This window comes from Myotis lucifugus, unplaced genomic scaffold (genome assembly GCF_000147115.1).
Source record: "Myotis lucifugus unplaced genomic scaffold, Myoluc2.0 scaffold_1, whole genome shotgun sequence".
Classification (NCBI taxonomy): Eukaryota; Metazoa; Chordata; class Mammalia; order Chiroptera; family Vespertilionidae; genus Myotis; species Myotis lucifugus.
The window spans coordinates 8,099,104-8,106,869 of NW_005871049.1; the positions used below are offsets into that span (position 1 = coordinate 8,099,104).

General features: G+C 48.1%; 1 pseudogene; it reads left to right on the forward strand.

The window, feature by feature from the left end:
• Window positions 1-240: 240 nt before the first annotated feature.
• Window positions 241-7,045, forward strand: LOC102425483 (annotated as a pseudogene).
• The last annotated feature ends 721 nt before the right edge of the window (window positions 7,046-7,766 follow it).

Here is a 7,766-nt window from a genome sequence, read left to right on the forward strand (position 1 = left end):
TAGAGCCAGATGCCCATATCCACTGCCAGAAATGATGCATTCTGCACATCTAACAGGCACAAAAGTGAATTAGAGACTGCTGCTAGGCTAAGAGGTAAGTGTGAGTCCCATACAATTTTAAAGTCAGCTAATACAAAACAATTTGAAGCACAAAAACAATTTCATTGGATTATTTAAAACCCAAATCTAGGAGCTCGCATACATATTTTGCACAATTCCCTTTCCTTCCCACCACCCAAGATGCCAAAGAGAAAGAAGTCTAAGAGGAAGGAGGTAGCTCAGGCCCCTACTGTCCTGAAGAAGCAGGAGGCCAAGAAGGTGTTCAATCCACTGTTTGATGAAAGGCCTCCCATGTTATCTTCCCCGCTGAACACTGAACACCTGGGCCCAACACTGTAATCAACCACGCTGAATACCTGGGGACCCATGCAATCACCCACCCTGAACACTTTGGGCCTCCCCTGTAACCTACCATGCTGAACACCTGGGCCCTCCTCTCTAATCCACCACGCTGAACACCTGACCTGACCCCATCCTGTAATCCACCACTCTGACCACCTAGGGCCCCCCTGTAATCAACTTTGCTGAACACCTGGGGCACCTCTGTAATCCACCAGGCAAAACACCTGGACCTCCCCAGTAATCCACCAGGCCAAATACCCAGGACCACCTTGGAATCACCCACACTGAACACCTAGGAACCCCTGTAATCCACCACCCTATCAGGGGCCTCCTGTAATCAACCTCACTGAACACCTGGGGCCCCTCTGTAATCCACCATGCCGGACACCTGGTGCCTCCCCTGTCATCCACCACCTTGAACACCTGGAGCCTTCCCTGTAATCCACAACTCTGATCACCTGAGGCCCTACTGTAATCAACTTCCCTGAACACCTGGGGCCCCTCTATAATCCACCATGCTGAACACTTGGGCCTCCCCTATAATCTTGCATGCTGAATACGTGGGGCCTCCCCTATATCCCACCACCCTGATCACCTGGGGCCTCCCATATAATCCTAGACATTAAATACCTGAGTCTCCCTTGTAATCCACCAAGCTGAACACCTAGTCCCTAGGGCCTCCCCTATAATCCAGCACGCTTAACAACTGGGACTTCCCCTGTAATCCACCCCCCTAAACCACTGGGGGCCCACCTGTAATTAACCTCTCTAAACAACTGGGAATCCCTGTAATACACCACCCTGACCACCTGGAGCCCCCCTGTAATAAACCTCACCGAACCCCTGGGAGCCTCTGTAATCCACCATGCTGAACACCTGCAGCCTCTTCTCTAATCCAACATGCTGAACACCTGGGGCCTCCACTGTAATCCACCACCCTGATCACCTGGGGCTCCCCAGTAATACACCACCCTGATCACCTGGGGCCTCCAATATAATCCACCACTCTTAACACCTGGACTTCCCCTGTACTCCACCACCCTGATTACCTGGGACTCCACTGGAATCAACCATGCTGAACACCTGGGAACCCCTGTAATCCACCACCCTGACCATTGGGGGCCCGCCTGTAATCAACTTTGCAGAACACCTGGGGCCCCTCTGTAACCCACCATGCTGAACACCTAGTGCCTCCCCTGTAATCCACCACGCTGAACACCTTGGGCCGCCCCTATAATCGACTACCCTGATCACCTGGGGCCCCCTATAATCAACCTCCCTGAACATATGGGGCCCCTGGAATCCACAATCCTGATCACTGGGGGCCCCCCTGTAATCTACCTCACAGAACACCTGGGGCCCCTCTGTAATCCACCATGCTGAACACCTGGGACCTCCCCTTTAATCCACCATGCTGAACAGCTGGGACTCCCCAGTAATCCACCACCTTGAATACCAGGGACCACCCAGTAATCCACCACCTTAAACACCTGTGGCTTCCCCTGTAATCCTGCACTCTGATCCCCTGTGGGCCCACTTTAATCAACCATGCTGAACACCTGGGAACCCCTGTATTCCACAACCCCAATCAACTGGGGCTCCCCTATAATCGACCTCGCTGAACACCTGGGATCCTCTGTAATCCACCACACTGAACATTCGGTGCCTCCCCAGACATCTACCACCTTGAACACCTGGGACCTCTCCTGTAATCCATCACCCTGGTCATCTGGGCCCCCATGTAATCAACCTCGCTGAACACCTGTGACCCCTCGGTAATCAATCATGCTGAACAACTGGGGCCTTCTCTCTAATACACCATGCTAAACACTTGAGGCCTCGCTAGTAATCCACCACCTTGAACACCTAGGACCACCCAGTAATCCACCACTTTGAACTCCTGGGGCCTCCCCTGTAATCAACCATGCTAAACACCCGGGAACCCCTGTAATGCACCACCCTTACAATCTGGGGCCCCCTGTAATCAACCTTGCTGAACATCTGTGGCCCATCTGTAATCCACCAAGCTGAACATCTGGGTCCACCCTGTAATCAACATGGCTAAAAACCTGGAGCCTCTTGGTAATCCACCACGCTGAAAACCTAGGACCACCCTGTAATCAACCTCGCTGAACCCCTGGAAAGCCCTGTATCCAACACACTGACTACATGGGGGCCCCTGTAATCAACCTCACTGATAACCTGTGGCCCCTTGGTAATCAATCATGCTGAACACATGCAAACCCCTGTAATCCATCACCCTGACCTCCCAGGGCCCTCCTGTAATCAACCTTGCTTAACACCCAGGGCCCCTCACTAATCCATCGGGGTGAAAACCTACGCCTCGCCTATAATCCACCACACCGGACACTTGGGATCCCTGTGTAATCAATCACGCTAAATAACGAGAAACCCCTGTAATCCACCACCCTGAACACTTGGGGCCCTCCTGTAATCAACTTCGCTGAACATCTGGGTCCCCTCTGTAATCCACCACCCTGGTCACCTGGGGACCCCTGTAATCAACCACGTTGAATACCTGGGAAACCCTGTGTTCACCACCCTGATCATGTGGGGACACCTGTAATCAACCTCGCTGAACACCTGTGGACCCTCGGTAATCAATAATGCTGAACAACTGGGCGCTCCCCTGTAATCCACCACCCTGAACACCTTGGCTCTCTCCTCTAATCCACCATGCTAAAAACCTTGGGCCTCCTCTGTAATCCACCATGCTGATAATTTGGGGCCTCCCCAGTAATCCACCAACTTGAACACCTGGGGCCTCCCCTGTAATACACCACACTGGACATGCCGGGCCACCCTGTAGTCAACCACGCTGAACACATAGGGCCCCCCGTAATGTACCATGCTGAACACCTGGGCCTCCCCTGTAATACACAAGGCTGAACACATGGGGTCTCCCCTATAATCCACCACCCAGACCACCTGGGACCCCCTGTAGTCAACCTCGCTGAACAGCTGTGGCCCCTTATAATCAATCATGCTGAACACCTGGAAACCACTGCAATCCACCACCCTTTCCATCTGGGGCCCTCCTGTAATAAACAGCGCTGAAAACCTGGGGTCCCTCTGTAATTCACCACGCTGAACACCTGGTGCCTTCCCAGTCATCCACCACCTTGAACATCTGGGACCACCCAGTAATCCACTACCTTGAACACCTGGGGGCTCCCATATAATCCACCACCCTGACCACCTGCCCCCCCCCACACCATGTAATCAATCAGGCTGAGCATCTGTGGCCCCTTGGTAATCAATCATGCTAAATACATGGGAACACTTGTAATCCATCACCCTGATCACCTGGGGCCCTCCTGTAATCAACTTCACTGGACACCTGGTGTGTGTCTGTAATCCACCACACTGCACACCTGGGTGTCACCTGTAATCCACCAGGCAGAACACCTGTCCTCTGTAATCCACCATGCTGACCACTGGGTCCACCCGGTAATCAACATTGCTGAACACCTGGGGCCTCTCGGTAATCTACCACCCTGATCACCTGGGGCTCCTCTGTAATCAACCACATTGAATACCTAGGAACCCCTGTGTTCACCACCCTGACCACTTGGGGCCACCTGTAGTCAACCTCGCTGAACACCAGGTCCCCTCACTAATCCATTGGGGTGAAAACCTGTGCCTCGCCTGTAATCCACCATGCTGGACACATGGGGTCCCCCTGTAATCAATCATGCTAATTAAAGGGAAACCCCTGTAATCCACTATCCTGAACACTTGGGGTCCCCCTATAATCAACTTCGCTGAACACCTGGGCCTCCCCTGTAATACACAAGGCTGAACACATGGGACCTTCCCTATAATCAACCATGCTGACCATTGGGGCCTCTCCAGTAATCCACCATGCTGAACACCTGTGGCCTCCACTGGCATCCGAAATGCTGAACCCCTGGGAACCACTTTCCACCCCGGGCCCTTCTGTAATCAACCTTGCTAAATACCTGGGTCCCCACTGTAATCCACTACACTGAACACCTCCTGCCTCCCCAGGCATCTACCACCTGGAATACCTGGGGCCTCCCTTGTAATTACCACCCTGATCATCTGGCCCCTCCCATAATCAACCTCGCTGAAAACCTGTGGCCCCTCAGTAATCAATCATGCTGAACACCTGGGAATCTCTGAAATCCACAACCCTGATCACCTGTGGCTGCCCTGTAATCAATTTCGCTGGACACCTGGGGTGCATCTGTAATCGACCATGTTGAACACCTGGGCCTTGCTTGTAATCCACCAGGCAGAACACCTGTTCCTCTCCTATAATCCACCATGCTGATCAGTTGGGGCTCCCCTGTAATCAACATTGCTGAACACCTTGGCCCCTCAGTAATCAATCATACTGAACTCCTGGGTACCCTGTAATCCATCACCCTGACCACCTGTGGCCGCCCTGTAATCAACCTAGATGAACACCTGGAGCCTCTCTGTAATCCACCATCCTGAACACCTGGGGCCTTCCCTATAATCCACCAGGCTGGAAACCTGGGACCTCCCCTGTAATCCACCACCCTGATCACCTGGGACATGTAATCCTCCACACTGACCACCTTGAGCCTCCCCTATAATCCACCACCCTGAACACCTGGGGCCCTCCTGTAATCAACCATGCTGAACACCTGAGGACCCCTGTAATCCACCACCCTGAACATCTGGGGCCTCACCTCTAATCCACCAACTGAACACCTGGAGCCCCACTGTTATCCACCACCCTGACCACCTGGGGCTCAGCTGTGATCACCCTTGGAGAGGACATCCAGCCCAAAAGGGACCTCACTCCTTTGTCTAGGGCCCCCACCACATTAGGCCGCAACAGCAAAGGACTAGTCTCTATGAGCAGCTCAAAGTTCCTCCTGCCATTAGCCAGTTCACCCAGGCCTTGGACCACCAGCTGGCTACTTTCTGCTGAGGCTGGCACACAAGTACAGACCTGAGACAAAGCAAGAGAAGAAGCAGAGGTAATGTTGGCCCAGGCTGAGAAAAAAGCTGCCAGCAAAAAGGATGTCTAACCAAGGGGCCACCTGTCCTTCGAGTAGGGGTGAACACAGTCTCCACCCTGGTGGGGAGCAAGAAGGCCCAGCTGTTGGTGATAGCCCACGACGTGGACCCAGGGAGCTGGGGGTCTCCCTGCCTGCCCTTTCCCGGAAGATGAGGGTTCCAATCGCCAGGCTGGGCATCTTGTCCACAAGAAGACCTGAACCCCCGTTGCCTTCACACAGGTTAACTCGGAAGACAAGGGAGCTCTGGCTAAGCTGGTGGAGGCTATTCCGGACCAACTACAAGGACAGATACGATGAGATCCACCGCCACTGGGAGGCAGCGTCCTGGGTCCAAGGTCGGTGGCTCACATTGCCAAGCCGGAAAAGGCCAAGGCTAAGGAACTGGCCACTAAGCTGGGCTCAGTGTGCACTGTTGAGTTTTCTGTATGTAAAAGTAATAAATATTCTCTTTCAGCCAATAAAATGAAATAAACAAAAAAACCACACCCCAAATCTATATTATGCAAGAAGCATTTGGTTATTTTCATATGACTTTGAAAGGGTATCTCTAATAAAAATCATCTTTAATAAATGAATGTTTTGTTGTGACATTCCTGTGCATGTCTTGAATGTTCTGGAACTCAAATTTTACTCGTATTCATGCTAAAAAAATGCAATGAGAACTTCATGGTGATTAACAAAAAATAATTTATAATAAAACAAATCCACCAATATTTAGCAGACACAATTTAGAAAATAAAAGTTAAATATATATTTGCCTTACTTTTAAGTGAAAAAAGTCTCCCATCATAGGAGTTATGACTCACAATGTTAATAATAATAAAGATTATTATTTTACTGACTTTGTTTTTAGTAGAAAAATGCCTCTGAGAAATTGTTTCCTCCCCTGGATCTTGACCTAATTGGACAATTTGATGTGAGCTCATATTTGTGGTCTGATAGGGCTTTCAAGGGAGCCAATTATGTGTTTTCCACCACAATATTGCAGCCGTACAGCTTTTTCTGGAACTTTTGTACCTTTTCTGCTGTAAATATTAAGTTAAGTTTGGCTCTTTGGGACAAAACATTTCTTCTGTGACTGTTATTGCTGCTGATAGTGGGAAGATTGCCAGCAGAATCTGTTTTAAAGAAATAGGAAAATATTTTTTCCTAGAACTGATTGCATTTTATTTCATAATGCACTAAACAAAGTTTAACTAACACTAGAGAATTGCAGGTAGCTTACTTTAGAAGAAATAGAAAAATCCTTTCTATCACAAATGAAAACTTCTAAACATCATTACTGTGAGTCTAAAAATAGAGATGCCGGCTGATAAGGGAAACCAATACTTCTAAAGTTGCTCTGGTTTGTATACGAGTGTGTCTGATGAAAGCAGAACAAATATCCATGTGAGAAAATCCCATCTTCAGTATAATCCTTTAGAATATTCAAGGTAGCAGAAAAACTGCAAAGCTGCTATCCTAGATAAGACAGGAATGAGCTTTCTGTGCTCACATTTCATTCCCAATAGGATCTGGGTCCCTGGGGCTCAGATGTAGACCTGGCCTCAGCCGAAGATGAGATGTACAAAATCTTTGCATTCATTCAGATCTTTTGTGAATAATGAAAGGAGTTATAGGAACTTTTGATATGGTAAAAAAAGGGGGGGGTGTTCTCCATGTTAGATAATTGTGCATTATATTTCAAACTCTTTTTTTAATTAATTTTGTTGTATTAAACATTCTGGGATGAGACTTTCAGAGTTTCAGACTTGCTTTTTTTTAAAGGTGCAATTTAATATAATCCATTTTAAAGGACAATAAAATAAAATAATTCTTAGATGAAAAGTGCTTTTTTAAATAATATAAGAAGATAACCAGTACTTTTTGTAAAAATAATGGCAGAAGGTGCCAATTAATTTCTTTTAAATAAAAATGTAAGAGGTATGAAATAACTTTGGAGAAATAAAATAACAAATTTCAAATAATTGTTAAGAGTTTCATGAAAGAAACTTGTCCTGACAAATAAATGTATGCAAAATGCCCCCTACATCAGTGACGGTGAACCTATGACACACATGTCAGAGGTGACACGCAAACTCATTTTTTTGGTTGATTTTTCTTTGTTAAATGGCATTTAATATATAAAATAAATATCAAAAATATAAGTCTTTGTTTTACTATGATTGCAAATATCAAAAAAATTCTATATGTGACACAGCACCAGAGTTAAGTTAGGGTTTTTCAAAATGCTGACACGCCGAGTTCAAAAGGTTCGCCATCACTGCCCTACTTGTGTGAATGTTTTGATACTTCTACTACATTAGATTTACCATGGTTTAAGGC